Source organism: Moschus berezovskii, chromosome 2, assembly GCF_049115385.1.
Source record: "Moschus berezovskii isolate FMDL1 chromosome 2, NW_MosBer_1.0, whole genome shotgun sequence".
Classification (NCBI taxonomy): Eukaryota; Metazoa; Chordata; class Mammalia; order Artiodactyla; family Moschidae; genus Moschus; species Moschus berezovskii.
Genome location: NC_142461.1, coordinates 109,796,715 through 109,818,833, shown reverse-complemented (window position 1 = coordinate 109,818,833; position 22,119 = coordinate 109,796,715). Strand labels below are relative to the sequence as shown.

General features: G+C 38.2%; 1 protein-coding gene across 3 annotated transcripts in view; it reads right to left on the bottom strand.

The window, feature by feature from the left end:
- The window catches only part of XIRP2 (xin actin binding repeat containing 2), a 74,830-nt gene extending 55,028 nt beyond the window's left edge, over positions 1-19,802 (bottom strand). For all 3 annotated transcript variants that reach the window (XM_055396958.2, XM_055396960.2, XM_055396959.2), the window contains exon 1: positions 19,639-19,802. The gene's annotated coding sequence lies outside the window, so the exon portion shown is untranslated. The remainder of the gene's footprint in view (positions 1-19,638) is intronic.
- Between the last annotated feature and the right edge of the window lie 2,317 nt (positions 19,803-22,119).

Genomic DNA, 22,119 nt, shown 5'->3' with positions numbered 1-22,119 from the left:
TATACTTTAATAAGGTTTATTTTAATGTCATTTATGTATTCTTTTTTATTAAACACATACTGATTATAATAAACATGACATATTCACTATGCTCCAGAGCCTCCAGTCTAGTTGGTAAGACAGACAGGCAATTTTGGCCCAGAGAGTTTATGGTTTTCCATCAGGTTGAGTTGGGAGCCCCTGGGGTGGGGAGAATCTAGTCTACGTGGGTGTGTCATTATATTAGGTGTCAGGAAGGCATCCTGAGAAGTGGAACATCGGTACTGAAACGAGAGAGCTGGCATGTGACTATGTGGAAGAGAAGAAGATGCAGAAAAGGAAGGAAACAGCAGCATTACCATCAAATCATGTTGGGAAAATTAGGCAATGCTTTTGAGGAAAACATTAAGAGTTTCTCACCACATGTCAAAGTCAGGAAAATATTTAGAAAACACCTAATGTGACCAGATTCACACCACCAAGTGCTTTGTCATGATCTTATTTCTAAAGCAAGACTTAACTGATTTTTAAAATGATGAGAATTCCTTAGATAGATATAGCTAATTCATAAAATGAGTTCAGTTGGATTTTCTCAGCATAAAAATTCAAAGTGACAAAATCTTTCAAAATATGTATGAGACAAAAGAAAACTGGAGGACGGACAGGTATAATAAATAAGCTGAAGTGTTACTTTTCTAATTTTCTGTAAAGAACACTGGTTGAAAAAAAAGCTAACATTATTGAAAAGACAAATGACTCAAAAGAATGATTCACAAGCAAAAAAGCAACAGAGAATATACATAAAGCGCTTTCTACGTGTCAGTCTCTTTAACGCTCGCAACTGCCTTATAAGGCAGAGATTATGTTTATTGTTAATCTACATTTTACAGATAAGGAAACAGAGACACAGAAAGACTGTCAAACTTGCTCAAGGTCAGGTGGCTAGTAAGCTTCAGAGCTGGAAGCGAAGCTAGACAATCTGGCTCTGGGTTCTGTGACTTAAGTACAATTCTACATATTCTATATCTCAAGAAGTACAAGTGTCCAAAAACCGAAAGACAAACCCAAACAAATACCTTCCAAAGGAAAGAGATGAAATAAAATTCAAACAACAAAATGATGTCTTTTTTTTTTTTTGGCTAACTGACTCACTGCATATGCAATAAGAACATATAAAATAAACAAATAGCCCTAGAAAACTGATCTGATGGATAATTGTGACTCAAAAGAAATTCTAAGGTTTAATAGTAATTTGAACTCTCAGGCAGAAAAATAAGAATTTAAAGATTTTTTTTTATTAGAAATTTTCTAAAATCAATTTAAGAAACCTTTATTTAATCTAGACTAAAAGCCAGGCAGAGAATGAGCTGGAGTGTCACATGAAAGTCCACAAAGCTGATGCAAATACAGATGTCAGTTTCAAGAAGGCAAGTGTACTTCTGGAGACATCAATAGCCTCGCTATTATATTCTGGATGCATTCTAAAGAAGTCAACTACTTAGTACTCAGAAAATTGACTTAGAACTAAATTGGGAGAATGATGAACTAAATTCCATAAAATCTAAATATATGATTTATAACCCAGCTCAAATTTGTATATACCAGATCAAATCTATGGACATACCATAGACTCAGAGCCATTAGCATGAATAAATTTTCTATAATTCTTAATATTTGCATATCCCTCAGCTAATAATAAAATTCATCTCTTTTAAACATTCAGAATGCTGCTGCCAAGTCAAATTTGTACTCAATTTGAGTTTTTTACCCTCATTTGAATATTATAAAACCAAGAAATAGGTGGATAATAAAATGAAAGAGCAAGTGTATAGCAAATCTTGCATTAATTTACAGTGTTTTAAAAAAACATGAAGAAGGGCAGAGAGTTAACTGAGCAAATGTGTTTGACGTGACAGCACGAAAGGCATGCTGCGGCATATGAACCCAGTAAATCAGATCCCACCTTTTAAACTAACCTCCCTCGGGCCCCGTTCCCCCCAGAAGCATTGTGTTGTGTGTACTCTAGTCACCTCTCCAAAATCCATTCATTCATGTGATTTGCACGATTTATACATTAACAAGAACAGATCATCTCTCAGGGTAATAAAAAGGATTAGTTCTTGCCTCCTTAGTAAATCTTCCCTAACCACTATTGGGGGCAGGAGGAGAAGGGACGACAGAGAGTGAGATGGCTGGATGGCATCACCGACTCGATGGACATGAGTTTGAGTGAACTCTGGGAGTTGGTGATGGACAGGGAGGCCTGGCGTGCTGTGATTCATGGGGTTGCAAAGAGCCGGACACGACTGAGCGACTGAACTGAACTGAACTGAACCACTATTCTCCTAATTCAGGTACTGGAAGAGATCCTACAATGCCTTATGGAAGAGAAAGACAAGGTTTAGCAATGTGGTAAACAAAGTATAAGTTCTCAAAAGATGTGTACATCCTTATCCCCAAAATCTGTGATGTGTGTGTGTGTGTGTGTGCACGCGCGCGTATGTGTATGTTCAGTTATGTCTGACTCATTGCGACCCCATGGACTGTAGCCCGCCAGGCTCCTCTGTCCATGGGGTTCTCTAGGCATGAATACTGGAGTGGGTTGCCATTTCCTTCTTCAGGGGATCTCCCTGATCCAGGGATCGAACCTGTGTCTCTTGCTTTTCTTTCATTGGCAGGCAGGTTCTTTACCACTGCACCACTGAGAAGCCCCAGAATCTGTGAATATGATATTTTATTGGCTTGACCGAAAGTTTGTTCAGATTTTCCTGCAAGATCTTACAGAAAAACTTGAATGTACTTTCTGGTCAACCCAATACATGACAAAGGGGACTTTGCAGATGTGATTAAGTTAAGAGTTTTAAGGTGGGAAGATTATCCGGGATTGTCCAGGTGGGTTCAGTGTAGTCACAAGGTTTCACATGAAGGAAAGAGAGGCAGGAGAGTTAGAGTCAAAAAGGAGAGGTGAGAGGGGGGGAAAGGTGAAGAAGGAGAAGAAGAGGAGGAGGAAGGAGGGGAAGACGAAGGAGAAGAAGAAGGGGAGTGAGAGGGAGGGGAGGAGGAGGAGAGTGGGGTGGGGGAGAGAGAGGGAGAGATGGAATACAAACTCTAAGCTGCTGGCTTTGAAAGCAGAGGAAAGATTCCATGAGTCAAGGAACGCAGGTAGATTCTAAAAGCTAAAAAGTAAGCTTCCCCATAGAACTTCTAGGAAGAGGGTGGTCCCAGCCAACACTGTGATGTTGATCCAGTGAAACTCATTTTGGACCTCCAGAACTGTAATAGAATGGATTTGTGCTATTGTAAGCACAACTGTATTAATAACTGTTTGCATTAGTTTGTTACAGCAGCAATAAAAAACTAATACAAGCATCCACTATACATATACACACACCTCACCAAGTCGGAAATCACTACACAGTAAATTCTTTTTATGGCATATTTCAGTTCTGGCTGCCCCAAATTTCATATATTTATATACACAAACCATGCTTTGTTGGAAACATCTTTGAATTTCTTCGTGCCCCAGAGAATAAATGTCCACCTACTCATAGATAAGACTCAGTATAAAAGTCCACTTAGATTCTAATCTCTCTGAGTAACAGAACTGCCATTTCTAACTGTAATAACAACTTCCTGTATAGACTTGTCTTCCCTTTTCTGCAGCCCCTAGCATATCATAAGAAGTTCTCCTGGTACAAGAGCAGTTATAAATGTATAGAATTTAGACAGAAATTAAAAAATCATTAGTGCTTAATATTGCTAGTTTGGACATATTTGAAAATTCAATCATATTGCTATTAAATATTTTAAATTGATTGCTTGAAGTATTGGCCAGTTAAAAATCAATAATTGAATTAAATGACTTAAATTTCTTTGAAATGGTCAAATAAATTGAAACTATTAAATGCCTATAGATGATGCATACTTTTACAAAACAAGTCTCGTTAGATATTTCCCTAACACAATGAGACTTATATTTCATTACAACGGTAACTACTTGTTAATAAGTATCAATTATGTGTTAGCCATTTTACATGTATATTCTTACACATCATTTTATGTCTAAATCTTATAACAACTCTACCTGATGTGGTATTATTTCCAGTTTACTAATGGCAAAAGTAACATTTAAAAAGATAAAATCATATAGTAAGTGGTTAAGCTTGAAAAAGTTCAGGTATTTCTGAGTACAAAGCTGTTTAACTCTTCACAGTCTTTTATGTAAGTATTTTTCATTAACATACAACATTATAAAGTAAACTTTTAATGAAGGGTATGAATCTCCCTTTCTGCTTCCTAAACATCTACACACAAATCCTTTATTTCAGAGTATCTAGGGATAAATCAAAGGGAAACCAATAAGTTGAATTTCTGTGCCTCTAAGTGAGTTCTTTTTTGTCTTTATAAGCTTGAGTTTAGAACTGGAAATCAAACAAATTCATCTATATTTCTTTGGTCACTCACTGTAGAGCTCAAACTTGAGATGGGGTTAGGTATTGATCCAAGCCAGCAGGGACAGAGTCAAGCTTTTCTGTAAGGGAAGAAAATGCAAAGCCAGGACTGCTCTCATAGCTATTGATTTGTTTTGCCTCAGGGCATGGGAGGTGGTGGCATGATTCCATCAAAGTTACTTCTTGTTTAAATCTGTATCCCAGGTATACAGTAAGGGTATTTGATAAACTCTCCCCTTAAGGCTTTCAGCATACATTTGGTAAACATTTATTACTCATCTACTGTTGACCATAAAAAAGGCTGAGCCCCGAAGACTGATTCCTTTGAACTGTGGTGCTGGTGAAGACTCTTGAGAGTCCCTTGGACAGTAAGGAGATCAAGTCAATTCTAAAGGAAATCAGTCCCGAATATTTATCGGAAGGACTGATGCTGAAGCTGAAGCTCCAATATTTCGGCCACCTGATGCTAAGAGCTGACTCACTGGAAAAGACCCTGATGCTGGAAAAGACTGAGGGCAGAAGGAGAAGGGGGCAACAGAGGATGAGATGTTTGGATGGCATGGCCTACTGAATGGACACGAATTTGAGCAAACTCCAGGAGATAGTGAATGGCAGGAAAGCCTGGTGTGCTTCAGTCCATGGGGTCACAGAGAGTCAGACATGACTTAGCAACTGAACGACAATAACTGTTGACCAAGCATAGTGCTCAGGGCAGGGCACAAATTAATCACAGTTGTATTTAGTCCTGTTCTACTTGAAAAGAGAAGAAAAGAAAAACCTCAGAGTGATCCTCAAGAAACACAGTGTTCTAAGTGTTGATCTGGCCTTGTGTCTAAAAACAGAACTACAACAGCTTGCATCATTTCCACATGCTGACTTAGGAATAAAAAGTTCCCATATGGCTGGCCCTGCCAGGGAAGTTAGCTTTTGTGAATATGCAGCAGATGGAGTCCTCCTGGGGTGGGGAATCCTAAAGGAACTTGGTGACACACACACCACATCCCCATCCCCCAAACCACATTCATTTATACTGAGAGGAAACCGAATTAAAATAGATCAAGACTAATCATATTGATGGGGTTGAAAAGTTCCTCACATGTATCCTCATAATGCCTTAATTTCTCTTCAGATTTCCCCACTTAACCCAAGCAATGAGTAGGTCTCTCTACTGTGCTCTCCCGATGTTCGAAAATTACACTTCTGTGTGTATTATGTGCTACTATTTATTGTACTGTTGAATCTGTCTGTCATCCCTACTTCTCTCCCCTTCCACCTGTATGCAAGTTCCTCCAGCGCAGGGCTGGGTTAAGCTCATTTTGAAACCCATTTTATACCCGTTCTGCCTGGGTTTCATCCTGCATGAGGCAAACCCAAGGGAGTCTACTCTGGACCCAGAAAGCCTGATATTTATTCTGTCTCTGACACTTACTTTTGACTTTAAGCAAATTTCTTAACCCCTGGAAGCCTCCTTCTTCTTACCTATAACAAGAAAATGATACCAGAACCTGAATGCCTGTGAGGACTGAGGGATATCTGATTAAAGTAATGAGTTTTACATAGTATCTTGCACATAGTAAATAATATATGTTCACTAGCTTCCAGTCTCCTTCACTTCAGTTCAGTTCAGTTCAGTCGCTCAGTCGTGTCCGACTCTCCGCGACCCCATGAATCACAGCACGCCAGGCCTCCCTGTCCATCACCAACTCCCGCAGTTCACTCAAACTCATGTCCATCGAGTCGGTGATGCCATCCAGCCATCTCATTCTCTGTTGTTCCCTTCTCCTCCCGCCCCCAACCTTTCCCAGCATCAGAGTCTTTTGCAGTGAGTCAACTCGTCTCATGAGGTGGCCAAAGTATTGCAGTTTCAGCTTTAGCATCAGTCCTTCCAATGAACACCCAGGATTGATCTCCTTTAGAATGGACTGGTTGGATCTCCTTGGGTGGTGTTACATATCCTAGGTATTATTATCGAGATAATTTGAGATGATACAAGTCTGAGAATAATAAAAGTTACAAAGTTCCCCAAATCTCAAAGCTAGTAAGCAGAAAGGATAGGACTTGACTGATCCATATAAATCTCAAGGCTATTCCATTCCTTTCTAAAGTCAAGTACCTGTCATGTCACTTAAAATAAGGAGAATACAATAGATCATAAAAGAGTAGATAATTACTGGGAGAGATTGGGACAAAGAAGGTGTACAGTCATGTTCATATGGCCACAGGAATGGAGAAAGTATTTAAATGAGAAGAATGTCAGTGAATGTGATATCCAAAGTATTAGTCTGTCTGTGTTTTTGGCACTAGCCAATGAACCATCAATTTTTCACCAGGAAACAAGAGGGCATTCCCCTAGAAAATGTGAAATGTGTGAAAATCACTCTAGTATATCACACTGTGGGGATGGATCTACTCCTTTTCTCCCTGCAAATGGTTCCTCACATTTCCCCCTGCCCTCTGTCTTTTTAGTAATGTCATGAAATCATCACTAAAAGCTATTCACATGTTTTATTTCCCTGTAGTGTCTCTGAGCAGTGGGCTCAGTACAATGAACCCTGGCCTGGACCAGTTAGTTAGTGCTGACTGGGCTGCTCCTTAAGACTCTGCCATCCTTGTTGCTGCCTTCCAAAGGCAAAGAAAGAGAAGGATCCTGGATTCCATGTTTAACGATCCATTCCATTGCTGCTCTGGTAAGTACATCAACATTGCTAGGTACCTCTGCTAAGTACCTCTACATTTCTAGATACCTCTGCTAAGTTTCTCTTCTAAGTACCTTACTGAGATGTTTGATAACTGCTAAAGGAAGAGGGGTTTTTATATTTGGTTAGTTGGAATATAGGTATTCTTTCTATTTCATCTGTATATTCCTTCTACTTAAATTGATTTCCATCCCCTAAGGTCTTGCTCTAGAAACTCTCCAAAGTTGATATGTTTCTGCATAATTCACCTCTCCCTAACTCATTTCCTCTTTGATGTAACTTAACTTTTTCTCACCCATTATTTCCTAATGTGTTCCTTTTATATTCCTACTGCATACTAGCTTAGAATTGGTTCTTTCTCTAAAACAAACCATTTTTATTTCTCAGGCTTGGAAAAATTTCGTGCAAAGCTAGTTCATGTGCATGGAACTACTTTATTTAGTTCCAAGCATGCTGTTGTCACTCAACAGATCAAAAATAAGCAACAGTAATAAAATGCAGATGAACCTTTAATCATCTGCAGCTTTGAAAAACATCTTCCCAGTATGCCTACCTTTAAAACAAGCTTGGGCAGAGTAAGAAAGTTATTTACTGCTTAAATCAGTTCTATGCTAGCTGCAATCTGGAAAAGCCAGACATATCCAGATCCATTTTTAGGAATTCCTCAATTCTTCATCCTCTTTCTAACTTTCCCCTTTCCACTAAGGTTAGCATCTGAGATTTATTCTGACAGAGGGCATTAAAAGAAAGCCTGAATCATTCAATTCTGAATCTCACTGACTTAGATAATTGTGTCAGCTTCTCTCTTACTGACCATACTTTTCCTTTGAAAAACAAAATGCATTTAATTCAGTCTGCTTTTTGTCTGAGAAATTCAGTCTCTGAATTTACACAAACTCTTTTCAATTTAAGTAAGTCTTTGTTTAAAATGCTTTCTCTGCCTAAGTCCACAAATAACAGCATACTTTGATATGGTTTTCTTTTGAACTAAATGGCTAACAGACTTCATCGAAGAAAGGAAACCTCACTAATTCCACGCAGTTTCCCTACTGAACATTATTTGGAAAGGCTTAGCAATCAAGGAGAAAAGTGAAAATGCTTAAGTAATGCAACATTTTGCTTGCTAAATAACAGACTCCTCTGGAAGTAAATTCACTCTTTCAGAGCAGTGATATACTAGAAAAATTCTACCTAAAGAAACAAACACATTCCAAACAATGTGATCTTTAATTATTTAAATGTTTCCTGGGTAGGAAAATAAAATTGTGAATGTTCAGCAGAACATAAGAATCCATCCAGTCTATGGGTTTGCAAAGAGTTGGACACGACTGAACAACTAAGCACAGCATATAAGATACCATTTTTCTTACCAAAGTTCTAGGTTCTCCTAATATGCTATAAAATGAAAGGTAACCAGCACTTGTCAAATGTTTGTAGTGGCATGACTCCTTTATGATTATTGCCCCTCGTAATTGCAAAGGACACTTGATAATACTGGATACATTTTGAACAGTCTTTTAATTTAGAACAAGGATGTTTATAAATTAAAACTATAATAATTTTAATTACATCAAAACTTTGAATCAGCCAGGTGCTGTGTTACTCTCCCTGTCACCATTAACATGCCCTAAATACCCTTTGCATATCAACGCAGCCTGTAATTTCAAAGAAAGAGATGATGTCAGTTTCCTAATGATATCCTGGTCCTAGAACAGTCCAAAGAGTGGAAGTAATTTAATAGTCTTCCCTGCTTAAGATACACATGGGACACATAGTCAGTCAGTCTCATCATCCCTTAATTTTATTTATAGCTACTATCTTTAAAAATTTGGCACTGGCATTTGTTTCTTTCCTTTCAGATCCAAAACCTAATCCTATCAGGCCCATAAGTGGTGGAACTCAGTTTATGCTGCTTATTTCACTCCTGTTTTTAAAGGGCAAAGTGTAAAAATCAGTCTCTAATGTTATTCAGATTGAAACTTGCTCTTTTCTGTGCACAATAAGACAGTAACATCTGTGAAAAATGAATTTAATTAAAACTTGCAAACAAAAGTTTTGGTAGACTTTTTAAACTCAGGTGTGGTGGTAGGTAAGGGGAGGAAAGTTGTGGGGGTGGGGTGGGAAAGAAAAGTAAAAAGGAATTAAAAATTACATATTGTTCTTCTTTGTAAGATTCCACACGAAGCTAGGCTTTCACAGCTTTCAAACAGAATCACTTTCCAAGACTACTCCCTTTAGGCACCAAAAACCTTAGGCAGCCGGACAAATCTCTTCAACTTAGTGTAACCTTCTACTGTTTTAAGACAACTTACCTGAAAAGGAACTCAGACTATAAAGTTGAGTATCTCCTTGTTTATTTTTAAAGATTATTTAAAAATCTAGACACTTAACTTCAGCTACAGACGGGGACTGTCAATCACTAGCCAGGGACTCAGCATCAGTCTCCATCTCTTAAGACTTTTAGGAGCATACATCACCGTGCTTACCATTATTTCAGTCAAAGAATCGCTTAGTCTCATCAGTTTACAAAAGGGTCATACCCACATTGTGAATGTGAAAGTCTGGTCATCAAACAGTGGCCAGAAATGATCCCCAAGGGCCTTGATATGGGGATAGGAGAAATACAATCCATTTGTAAGAATGATATTCTTGTGCTTTTCCTAACAATGAGTGCCAGAGCCTCTCCTAAATTTTTGTTGTTTTTGGAAGAACTGGTTATCTGCAATTTTTATTATTACCAGGAACTAAAATTCCTAGAAGCAAACTGACAGGTGAGATGAATATGGCCAGCTTCACAGGTATTTAACATATAACATTATAACTTGCCCAGTAAGCATTTATTGAATGAATTTGCCTTGCAACAATACTGCAAAATTCAGTGCATATCTTTTTAGGGTTCCTGTTGACAGATTTTAATTTCTCTCTTGTAGGTCTTTTTAAAGAGTAGAAAACAAGTTCCAAATTCTGTAACAGAAGTTATTTAAGCAGAGCAGTGATGTGAAATTTGGGATTAGAGCTTCCAGGAGGGAGGAGAAATAAACTTCTTGCCTGTGAACCTGTGAGTCTCCCACAATGAAATCCAGCTCATCTCCCAAAATGCTCAGCAAGACACCACATGAGCAGGTGAAAATTAAAACTGCATAAAATCATGTATTTGGAAAATGAAACAAGTCAACTTTGGGCTTTCTGCCCAGTTTCATTTCTGTCAGAAACTCTCTCATTATTACATATCTGCAGAAAGAAATTAGGAAAGTGTTATAGCTAAAAAATTTCAGATACATTCATATCTCCACCACAGTTTGGTCCAGAAGAAAATAACTAGCTTCCTCATTCCAGTGGGTAAGTACAAGACAACAGATAGAACATGCAAGTACTAATACACACACACACACACACACACACACACACTTTTCTTTGGGAGACTATGTAATCACAAGTGGTATCCTGTTTGCTTTATGAGATGGAAGAGGAAAACCTCAGGAGGTTTTCAGACTGTCCCAGTGCAGCTCTGAGTTGGAAGCCTGCCAAGGAAAACATATGGGGCAGAAATCCCCAGGCCCCATTCACCAGCAGGACCTGAGGAAAACATCATGAAACTCTGAGCCTAACACTTGCTATTACAGGAAGTATCTCAGGAGAAGGAATTTAAAATGTTGATGCATTGCAGCGCTCTCTGCATGGTGCTTTATAAAATCTTAAAACTGAGTGTGGACTTGGTAAGTAGCTTAGACCAGACAGAATACTCATCTATCGTGACCAGTCTCCTGAAACACACACACACACACACAAACACACAATTCTCGACACCCAATCGTGTACATTTTTCAGGGTTCCATCCCCAGTCTTCTGTTTTTGTCTTCAGTTCAGTTCAGTTCAGTTCAGTCGCTCAGTCGTGTCCGACTCTCCGCCACCCCATGAATCACAGCACGCCAGGCCTCCCTGTCCATCACCAACTCCCGGAGTTCACTCAAACGCATGTCCACAGAGTCGGTGATGCCATCCAGCCATCTCATTCTCCGTCGTCCCCTTCTCCTCCCGCCCTCAACCTTTCCCAGCATCAGAGTCTTTTCATACATTCTATTAGCTCTCAGTTTCATCCATATTATATCAATGTATATCTCTAGTAACTATTTAAGACTCAATCTTAACCTTGCCATACTTTTGAAAATTCAACGTGACTTTTAAAAAGAATATTACTTACAAACTTCTTTTCATTTTCAAATTTCCCAGTTGTATATTACAATGGAGAGCATGTGGGATTGTCAGGAATAATGGTGAATGTTACATACAGTCAATTAAAAGTGAATAAAATAATTGCTGGATATTAGCATATATGCAAAACCACAAACCTTTAAATATATATATATATATGCACACACATAACCTGGGAATACGGCAAATATATCAGATGATGAGGAAAATGTTGAACTGGCTTTTGATAAGGTATATTTAGCTCAAGAATGTGGGGACAGATGAAATGGGAGATCAATGGAACCTCTAATCTTGCAGCTGACAATGGGCCCAGGCTGAGTGGGCATTGGGTCTGACATGGGTCCTTTAAGCTTTAGACCCATGCCTGAAGCCTGGAGTCAGGAGCGCTTAACACCAGGCCACCAATACTCCTGAACTGTTCTTGGCCTCTGTTGAAATGTGTGCCCTAATCCATCCTAGGCTCCATCCTGTCTTGTTCTTAGTTTTCCTTATTTCTGACCTTGTGATTTATTTTCCTGTTTATAGTTTAGCTTCATCCATCAAACCTGATACATTGTACCATTTCACTGGCTCATAAACTTTTGCTTTCTCTTCCATTAATGGATTCTTCTTGGGCTTTTCTGCTTTAGATTCTCCTGATGAACAGGTGCCCACAGCTGCATCTTTCAATGCCTTCCTCCCAAGTAAGAGTTCTCCCTTCATCTTTACTCAGACACTGTGGGTGGATTCAAAATACAGAGAGAGGAGGCAAAAGAGCAGAGGGGCTGGTGGGCAGGGTGTGTTGAGGATGGGAACACTATGCTGGGGGTCAAGGTTAGTTGCAGCTAAAAGAAAAAAGACTGTGACCTAAGAGCATTTTGAGAGTTAAGAACTAAGTCAGAGTAATGAGGGGGTCCAATGTGTGACTATGAGCAGCTCCATCAGAAAGGAGACAGACTCATTATGGTTGAAGTGGTTGAAGAGTTCAGTTTCTTGAAGTAATGTGATATTGACATCACTGAAGATAACCAAAAAGTTATTAGTTTCAAGTGTTGGCATGATTATAATAGAAAAAGGATATTTAATAGCTTTCTACAACTCCAAAGAGGACAGAAATTTAATTTGAGTTCAAGAGTGCACCTTTGAAAAGGAAGGGCGCCTTTAACAAGAGAACAACCTATTAAATCAGGTAGATAATTTTCTCTCTTAAAAAGTTTTTATTTAGTATGGTGTTATTTTGAATTTGCAGCATCAAGAATAACCTGGTACTTTAAATTCTTAAGTTGTTCTCTGGGAAAGACATAAATGTTATTATATTAACCCCATATATTAGACAGTAATAATAATGATGATAATAATAGCAAAAACTTATGTAACGTTAACTGTATACCAGGCACTACTGTTTTAGTCATTTTACAAATATGAATTTATTTAATCCTCAAAACAGTAATCTATGAGATAGATTCTATTAGTATCTCCATTTTCAGATGAGGAAATAAGCACAGAGATGGATTAAGTAATTTGCCCAGGATCAACCAGGTGGTTAGGTTTAAGAGCCAGAATTCAAACCCATACTGTCTTGTTTCAAAGTCTGTGCTCAACTAGTTAGAGTTTACGTGACACAGCATTTTCTGGTTTCCTAGTTTGGAGAAGGCAATGGCACCCCACTCCAGTACTCTTGCCTGGAAAATCCCATGGACGGAGGAGCCTGGTAGGCTGCAGTCCATGGGGTCGCGAAGTCAGACACAACTGAGCGACTTCACTTTCACTTTTCACTTACATGCATTGGAGAAGGAAATGGCAACCCACTCCAGTGTTTTTGCCTGGAGAATCCCAGGGATGGGGAGGCCTGGTGGGCTGCCATCTATGGGATCTCACAGAGTCGGACACGACTGAAGTGACTTAGCAGCAGCAGCATCAGTAGTAAAGTGTTATGTGGGTTTTCTTTGAGATCTTTTCTAGCTCTAGAAGGTGATGTTCTTGTGATTTTGGTAAACTGAGGACACTCCATAAATCTTAAGGATAGTGATAGCGGTAGGTTTAAGTAATATATTCCACAGGTCTTTAAGAGAAATGAAATAAAAAAGAAGGAAGGAGAAAGGGAGAGAGAGAGAAAGCAATGCACATCATTCGTGAAATCTTTCTAATTTTGAAAAATTTTCAAAAAACTTTCTAATTCAAAGTATAAAGAGGATTATCAATAATGAAATTTTATATATCAACTCCTAGAATGCCTTTTATACAGCTATCTATGGGAGAATAATCTTATAGAAAATGTTTATTATTGTTATAGTTTTTATAAAACTATAGCTTTATACTTTATCAGTACAAATGTTTACAAAACTGTTAAGTTTTTAAAGCAATGTTACACAAAAGGTAAAGTGTCACTATAGATGATATTGTGGTTATTGGTTATTGTCCGAAGACTACTCATTGTTTTTTTGAACATCTAAATGGACTTTGAGAACATAAAGGGAAAACCATATGGAGACATAGGTGACACTGTGCCTTGTATGTAATAAGGTACACATATACATGTGCTCAGTTGCTCAGTCATGTCTGACCCTGCAACCTCGCGGCCTATAGCCCACCAGGCTTCTCTGTCCATGGGACTTTCCAGGCAAGAATTCTGGAGCGGGTTGTCATTTCCTCATCCAGGGGATATTTGTGACTCAGGGATCAAACTCACACCAGCAGGCGGGTTCTTTACCACTAAACCACTGGGGAGGCCCATACAGATACATACACATACATATATATACACATACGTGTGTATACATGATCATAATGGAACACAAATTAAAAGAGATGGTAACCATATAACTAAACGACATAGTAGAGAAGCTGGGACCAGTTGGGTTGAAATGATGAATTAAAAGAAAAGCAGTGAAAATTGAAATTTGAGGTAATTTGTTGCTTCCAGTTAAAGGGTGGACTATTAGAAACTATAAATTGTAGTTTTGAGCCAACAATTGAAATAACTGAACTAGATCTTTACAGGGAAAAAAAAAAACGATTGCAACTTAAATACAAACACATGTATTTCAAACTTAAAATTTCATTTCTCTGATACTTTATAGAGTTAAACTTGTGGTTGTTGCCTAACTTTGGATGACGAAAGGATGATGAATCCTGAAATCATTCCCATTCCAGAATAAGTCAGTGACTGAAGCACACATGCATAATACAGTTATATTCCTCAAAATAAATGCTTTTGAGTCCTCTGAGATCCAGAGGGTTAGTACAGTCTCCACTGAAGACGTCAGGGCTGTAAAACAGGGTTCTGTTCTTACTCTGAGCAGTCTGGGAGGGCACAGGGGACAGAAGGAGTGACCGAGCGGCTGATCGCCATCCACTGCTCTTCCTTCGGCACTTCTAGCTCTAGCCCCTGTGTTTCAACTGGGACCCGGGCTGGGCTTCACCCTAGTTGCCCCAGCAGACTTTTATCCTGTACAATACACAGGAGTCTAGGTCAGGATCCAACAGAAGCAGAGGCAGTGCGTCTAAACAAAGTTTGTAGCTGGAATTGACCACCCTTAAATAATGTGAATAAACTCATTTTATTTTTATCTCTTTCCAGAATTTTCCAACTTGACAATAAGATGCTCGGGTTGACAATAAAACTCTAACTTATAAGACACATAAATTAAAAGCTGATCCTTAGCTTTACACAAAGATTTCTCCCTGTTTCCCTGGAACACTTATTTACTATAGCTACTTCTGAAGTCTAACTACTTGACAAAAAGGCTTAGTGGTTAGATAAGATAAAGCTGAATTCTTGTTATGACTGTATGGACTGAAAACAGTCAACAACAACAGAGACAGTGATAAAGCACCTGTGGATTTTAATGCAATTCAGTGGGGAAATGTGACTCTACTCACCAAAATTTCACATATATAGCTTTAAAAAAAACCCCACCACTTTATAAAGTGAGCTCTGCCTACATCTTACTTCAGTGCAATTAACTTCTTATGAATTAAGTAAGAAAATAAAGTAATTATTATCTAAATATTATTTTATATTTATGGTTCCTGTTTGTGAAAGTTTACATGAAAAGTATTGACATGTTTTGAAACCATTTATAACACTGGACTTAGCTTTTAAAATTAATGGTGATATAATTTTTTTTTTCTTTTAGCTTTTCTATGTTGTTGACAAAAAGTAAATGCATTTAGAAACACATATGCTGATATATTCAGATTTGGGGGGAATTGGGTCTTTGACAAACAAAAATTTCCTAAAATAAATTATTTTAGTATTATATTCATTTAAAGTCATATGTATGCCTGGAGCAATTTGGCAATTATTTACTTTTGAACAGCCAGACATATCTAAAGTATTCAGCTCACCAGGCAACAGGATATATCCTGCATACAATTAGAAAAATGCAGAAGACACAAACCTACTTGAAGGTCTGCCAAAAATAACAGTGAAAAATGATGTGTCCAATGACAAGGTGAAGGTGGTGGGTGGGGGACCTGGGGCGGAAGTACTGGGGAAGATGGTAAGAGTTCATCTAGCACAGATGACAAGCAAACTTAGATGCTTATTAAAGTTAAAAAATAAACCAAGCACCATTTATTAAGTTGTCAATAAATATGTGGATCAGGCCTCTTTTCCATAACTTACCTTAAATTTGAGAGAAATATGAAATGAAAAATAAAAAGAAAAATAATAACCTGGGAAAAAAAGACTTTATCAAGTTGTACTTTGAAATGTATTCCAAGACATGGGGGTGGAGTGGGGATGGAGTGATGGTTGCACGAAGCTTTGCAGAATAAAATACAGTCAAGAGAGTGGGGTTCTACTTCTCTCTGCCTAAATCTTGTAAGTTACTAATTAATGTTCTCTGCCTCAGTTTTCTTATCTAGAACTTAAAAGTGTTAAGTCAAATAAATCAGTGGGGTTCTTTGTGTTATCTATGTGACAAATTCCTTTTATCGTTTGTGACATTTTAAGAAGTACAGCCACTCTACCAGGAATTTGGATTACCTATTGCACTGCTCACCGCCAGATTATTTTTACACCATCATTTAGGCCCATGGAGTCCCAGGAGTCATTAAATATAGCCATGCTGTCATTTGTTGTATCCAACTGACACAAATAACTCATTGAATTTGCTGACTCTCAACTCTTTTAAGAAAGCAAAATTTTTGTTCTTTACATTGACTGTCTGATTGTCACTGTTCTTTGTGTTTTTCTTGACTATAATGTACAAATAGAAAAATATCCAGGTTAGTTAAATTTGCAAAAGAACAATTTCAATGATTAGAAAAGTAAATACTATGAATATTTTACTCTGGAGTTCATAGGTAGCATTTCACAGAGGAGTAATATTGTGGGACATATGTGAAATAATTTAAAAATATATATATATTTTGCTTGTTTCCCTGATTCCTGGCATAGAGTGCCTAAAACTCTTGGAATTTGATGGTGTCTTTGGTATGTGAACTAATGAGGTAACTCCTGGCTTCATGTTGGTTGTGGGGGGAAATAGAGAGTTTCAGGGCAGGGTTTGTCATCAGAAAAACCAACTGAGTAATTACAGAGTTGGAATATTCAGCTCTACTTTCCACTTTAAGAAAGGGGGAGAGAGATTAGGCACTGAATCCTATTACCAATGGCCTTGATTCAGCCAATTTTCCCACATAATGAAATCTCAATTCTAAACAACAGCATTTAGTGAGCTTCCAGGCTGGTGGCCATGTTGATGGATGGTGAGCCCAGAGAGGGCATGGAAGTTCTGTGCACCATCTCCACACACACACATTACTCTATGAATCCCTTCCACATGACTGTTCTTGAGTTGGAACCCAAGTTAGAGGCTAAAGTGGGGGCAACCCGTGGGTTGTGCTCCAACTCTGGAAATTAGTATGAGTATTGGAATGAATTGTTGTGCACCCAGTTGCAATCAGAGAATTGGAGAACTGGTTGCTGTTAGAAAACACCAGTTATTTGGTATCAGGGAAGAAAACCAACAATATGATATCTTACAGAGTCACATGAAGACCATTTACCTAGGGGAATTCCCTGGTGGTCCAGTGTAAGGGGTGTGGGTTTGACCCCTGGTCGGGAGCTAAGATCAGATCCTACATGTCTCACAGCCAAAAAACACAAAACATAAACAGAAGCAATATTATAACAAATTCAATAAAGACTTTAAAAAATGGCCCACATTAAAAAAAAATCTTAAAAAAAGATTGAATAAATCAGTGTTCTAAAATAGTTATTCCTGAATCAGAAAAGTCTGAAGTTAACCACACTCTGCAAAGGATGAAACTGTAATTTGAATGAGCAAATGGTTGTTTCAGAAACAGGAAAAAACAAATTACAATTTAATTAAATTTCAAAGTGTAACTTGAATGCTTTTAAAAGAAGAGGTGGAAAACAAATAAAAAGGACAACATATTGTCAATTAAGTACTGTTCCCCACAGATTGTTCAATCAGAAGTCTTGAAATTATACTGCCAGGCACTTATTAAGTTGCTGCCCTGGTCTATAAATTACTGAATCTAGACATGACTTTGAGCTAACAAATAAGTGTTACAAAATGGTCTCTTACTGCCCAAAGTTGTATATGTGTATGAGGAAGAAAGGAGAGAGATGGATAGAAAGTGAGAGAAGAACCAAGTATCAATTCCCTGTTCCAAGGTTATCATAAGAGTCCAGCCCCAAATTGTCTCATCATTAGTAATATTTTACCAGACAAATAAAAAAGAATACTGATGTGCAGAAGCTTTTCAATTGTGGTAAATGTGAGAGGCAAAATGCTTGACTAGCAGACAGCTATCCATGGTAAACAACAGTAAATTATATATGAACTTTGTGGTCTTTTTACCCAAAAGTCAACTTGAAGAAAGAGAACGAACCCTCTCTCCTGTGTAATCACCGAAGACTAGAGGCCTGCCTGACATTTCCTAAAGTGATGCTCTCCGTGATCAGTAAACAGGGCCTCTTTCTATTTTTCAGGTAGTTGTGGGAAGTGGTATCAAAGATGCCCAGTACTTCATGCAGAAACATTCATGCCAAACTCCAGACTACATTTTCCCCAAACAGCTGGCTCTTTGCCATATTGTAGACATTTGAAATGCTGACTGACTTAAAAAAAATAGGTCTAGTTGTTTGTTTATATATTAACAGTGAAAAAGGTAAACGAGTCAAAGATTAGGCAGAGAAGTAGAGAAATGCTTAAGCATAGAATTCAAGACTTTCCCATTTTTGATCCGGTACTTTTGCTTCTAAAACTCAATGGTAATAGCTTCTAAAACTCAAAACAGGTGCTCTTTCATATTAGAATTCATGACTCTGAAGGTAGCCGAGGTAAATATTTTACTCGTCCTTTGGCACTCTCTACATAAAATTTTAAAATAATTCAAACAACCACCAACTTGTCAGTGACCAAATAGAGCTCTGATAAAAATAAAATATCTTTCAGTTCAGCACCAGCTGGCTAAATTTAAACCCTGTATTATGTAATCTTAAAGTGTCCTTGCTTTTAGTTGTTGTCTTAATTTAAGAGAATCTGTTATAATGTCCCTTCCAAATCACTTTAGTCTCTAACATTCTAAACATTTAAGGCACAACAGGACCAAATTAAGGTGTTCACAGGCAACTGAAGACAAAAAAAATTCATTTGAAACAGTATATAGGGCATGCTACTTTTAAAGTAAAATCTGTCTTCTCTCTTTAAGTTTGTAGTTACTATAATTAGGGCTGGCAGATCCTACTGGCTGCGCTTTTCTTAATTCTGGAAAACATGTAAGAACCTGATTCTTTAATCCTTACTCCAGTAATACTCCCAGAGGAGATGAGACTGTGGCTGGGGCAAGTACAAAATCAGGCTGGATAAAGAATACATTTCATACATTTCTCTGAGTAAGCTGCAACAGTTGAGAATATTTTAAGTTCTCTTTTTCCCTCAGCAAATTTTAAGAAATGTAGCTGAGAGTTTTAAACATATTCATTGTATAGATGATCAATTTATGCTCATAAAAGATGAACTAATTTTTTCAGTTTTCTTTTAGCTACAAACTGAAGTATAACTTCCACTCATGTCTGTTTATCAAATTTGGCTCATTATTCTGTAATACTAAAAATAAAAAAAGGCTAACTATTAATCTGTAAAGAGATTAATAGATGAAGCCCTAAATGTAATAATCTGAAGTAGCGCTAAAAATTGTCATCAAAACAAAATCTGACTGAATATTTCCTCTGCTAACAAGTACAGTTTGACCTATGGTCTTCATTGATCTTAAGCAATCAGTAAGAACATATTACAGCTATGGAAGTAGACATTTATCAATGACGACGTAACACATACCTTCTATAATATTTAGACTTAACCCCAAGTTCGTGGAAATATCATATATCTTTATAGTTCTTCACAGACTAGTTTCCTCCTTTGTACAGCAAGTTTCCCAGTCCCCTGAAAGCAATCGGTGGAGTGGAGGCCAGCTCCACTGAAGGTCTATCAAGCAAGTAGATGGGACGGCTGAATTTATTTTAGCCCTGCGTTTAGAGGATGTAACTTAGCACCTATTTTTAGGAACTGAGCTCTGTATAGGTGGGGCCTGAGTCAACTACTCTTTTCGGAAGTGTGTCTCTGAGGGCACTCTGCCTCGTAGTTCCTCAGTAATGTATGCATGGTATTAACACATGTGCAGTCAATCAAACCACCTTCTGCAGCCAGGACCATCAAGCCAACTCTCCACTTCCGAACAAAGCCTGAAAAATAACCAGCACCGATGAGGAGAAGGACTGACAGTCCTTGAATTAGTTTCATTTGTTTTAATAATTTCAACCTTTTAAGAGTCAAGAATCTGAAAGTAAAGCATAGAGGAAATGTTCTAGTTTATTATGATGAAATTTGAGTTTTCAGGAAGCAGAAACACTGTTTTTATTTGCAAACAGCTGTTAGGTATTGAAAATATTGGTTTGCTTATGAGGCTTCACATGCAAAGCAAAACACTGCTGTGGTATATTTGTAAGTAAGAAAGTGCTCTTGTTTAAAAAAGTGAGAGAGGAAGGAGTGATAAGGCATTCTAGAGAAAATAAAGGGCACTTGGCAGAAGGAACAGCAGGCCAGGGAAAGGAGTCAGTCACCTCACATGCTCCTGAGAGAATCATATTTAGTGTCCTTTGCTGCCACACTCCTTACTCAGCACAACCTGGAGACCTGACCTGGAAGGAAGTAGGAGAACTCGCCTAGAATTGCAATTTAGCTCCACAATGCCAACACCTAATACCTTCTAAGTAAACATAAAACAGGCAGCATCCTCTATCTTTCCTCTCTCCTATGATTTGCCTCTGAGAGGTTTACTGTGTACACTAATAGCCTCACAGGAAGCCGAAATAAAGAGAAAAGTCACCCTTTGACTTAAAGAAATCACTTGATTTACATATTATTTCATACAAATGCTTACAAGTAAGCTATTCATAATGTTTACTAATGAAGACTAGTATACACGTTACATTGTCCCATATACAATATTCCATATACATGTACTTTCTATTAAAAATAGGTCAAGGAGTGATATTCCAACTGATTAACTCTAAGAAAAAGCTTCTAAGACAGTGTTCTTGTATACCCCACAGATTTTTCAGGGACAGGAGCCAATACAATCTAATTATTTTAGAGTTGTGCTGTCCAGTGTGGGAGGTACTAGACACATGTGATCATTCAAAGTTTCAGTTTCAGTTTAGTCACTCAGTCGCGTCTGACTCTTTGCGACCCCATGGGCTATAGCACGCCAGGCCTCCCTGTCCTTGACCAACTCCTGGAGTCTACCCAAACTCATGTCCATTGAGTCAGTGATACCATCTGACCATCTCATCCTCTGTTGTCCCCTTCTCTGCCTGCCCTCAATCTTTCACAGAATCAGAGTCTTTTCCAATGAGTCAGCTCTTTGCATCAGATGGCCAAAGGATTGGAGTTTCAGCTTCAACATCAGTCCTTCCAATGAATACAGACTTTCGTTGGTAAAATAATGTCTCTGCTTTTTAATATGCTATCTAGGTTGGTTATAACTTTTCTTCCAAGGAGTAAACGACTTTTAATTTCATGGCTGCAGTCACCATCTGTAGTGATTTTGGAGCCTCCAAAAATAAAATCAACCACTATTTCCACTGTTTCCCCATCTATTTGCCATGAAGTGATGGGACCAGATGCCATGATCTTAGTTTTCTGAATCTTTAGCTTTAAGCCAACTTTTTCACTCTCCTCTTTTACTTTCCTTAAGAGGCTCAGACTTTATTTTTTTGGGCTCCAAAATTACTGCGGATGCTGATTGCAGCCATGAAATTAAAAGATGCTTACTCCTTGGAAGGAAAGTTATGACCCACCTTGATAGTATATTAAAAAGCAGAGACATCACTTTACCAACAAAGGTCCGTCTAGTCAAGGCTATGATTTTTCCAGTGGTCATGTATGGATGTGAGAGATGGACTGTGAAGAAAGCTGATTGCCAAAGAATTGATGCTTTTGAACTGTGGTGCTGGAGAAGACTCTTGAGAGTCCCTTGGACTGCAAGGAGATCCAACCAGTCCATTCTAAAGGAGATCAATCCTGGATGTTCATTGGAAGGACTGATGCTAAAGCTGAAACTCCAATACTTTGGCCACCTCATGCGACGAGTTGACTCACTGGAAAAGACTCTGATGCTGGGAAGGATTGGGGACAGGAGGAGAAGGGAACAACAGAGAATGAGATGGCTGGATGGCATCACCGACTCTGTGGACATGAGTTTGAGTGTACTCCGGGAGTTGGTGATGGACAGGGAGGCCTGGTGTGCTGTGGTTCATG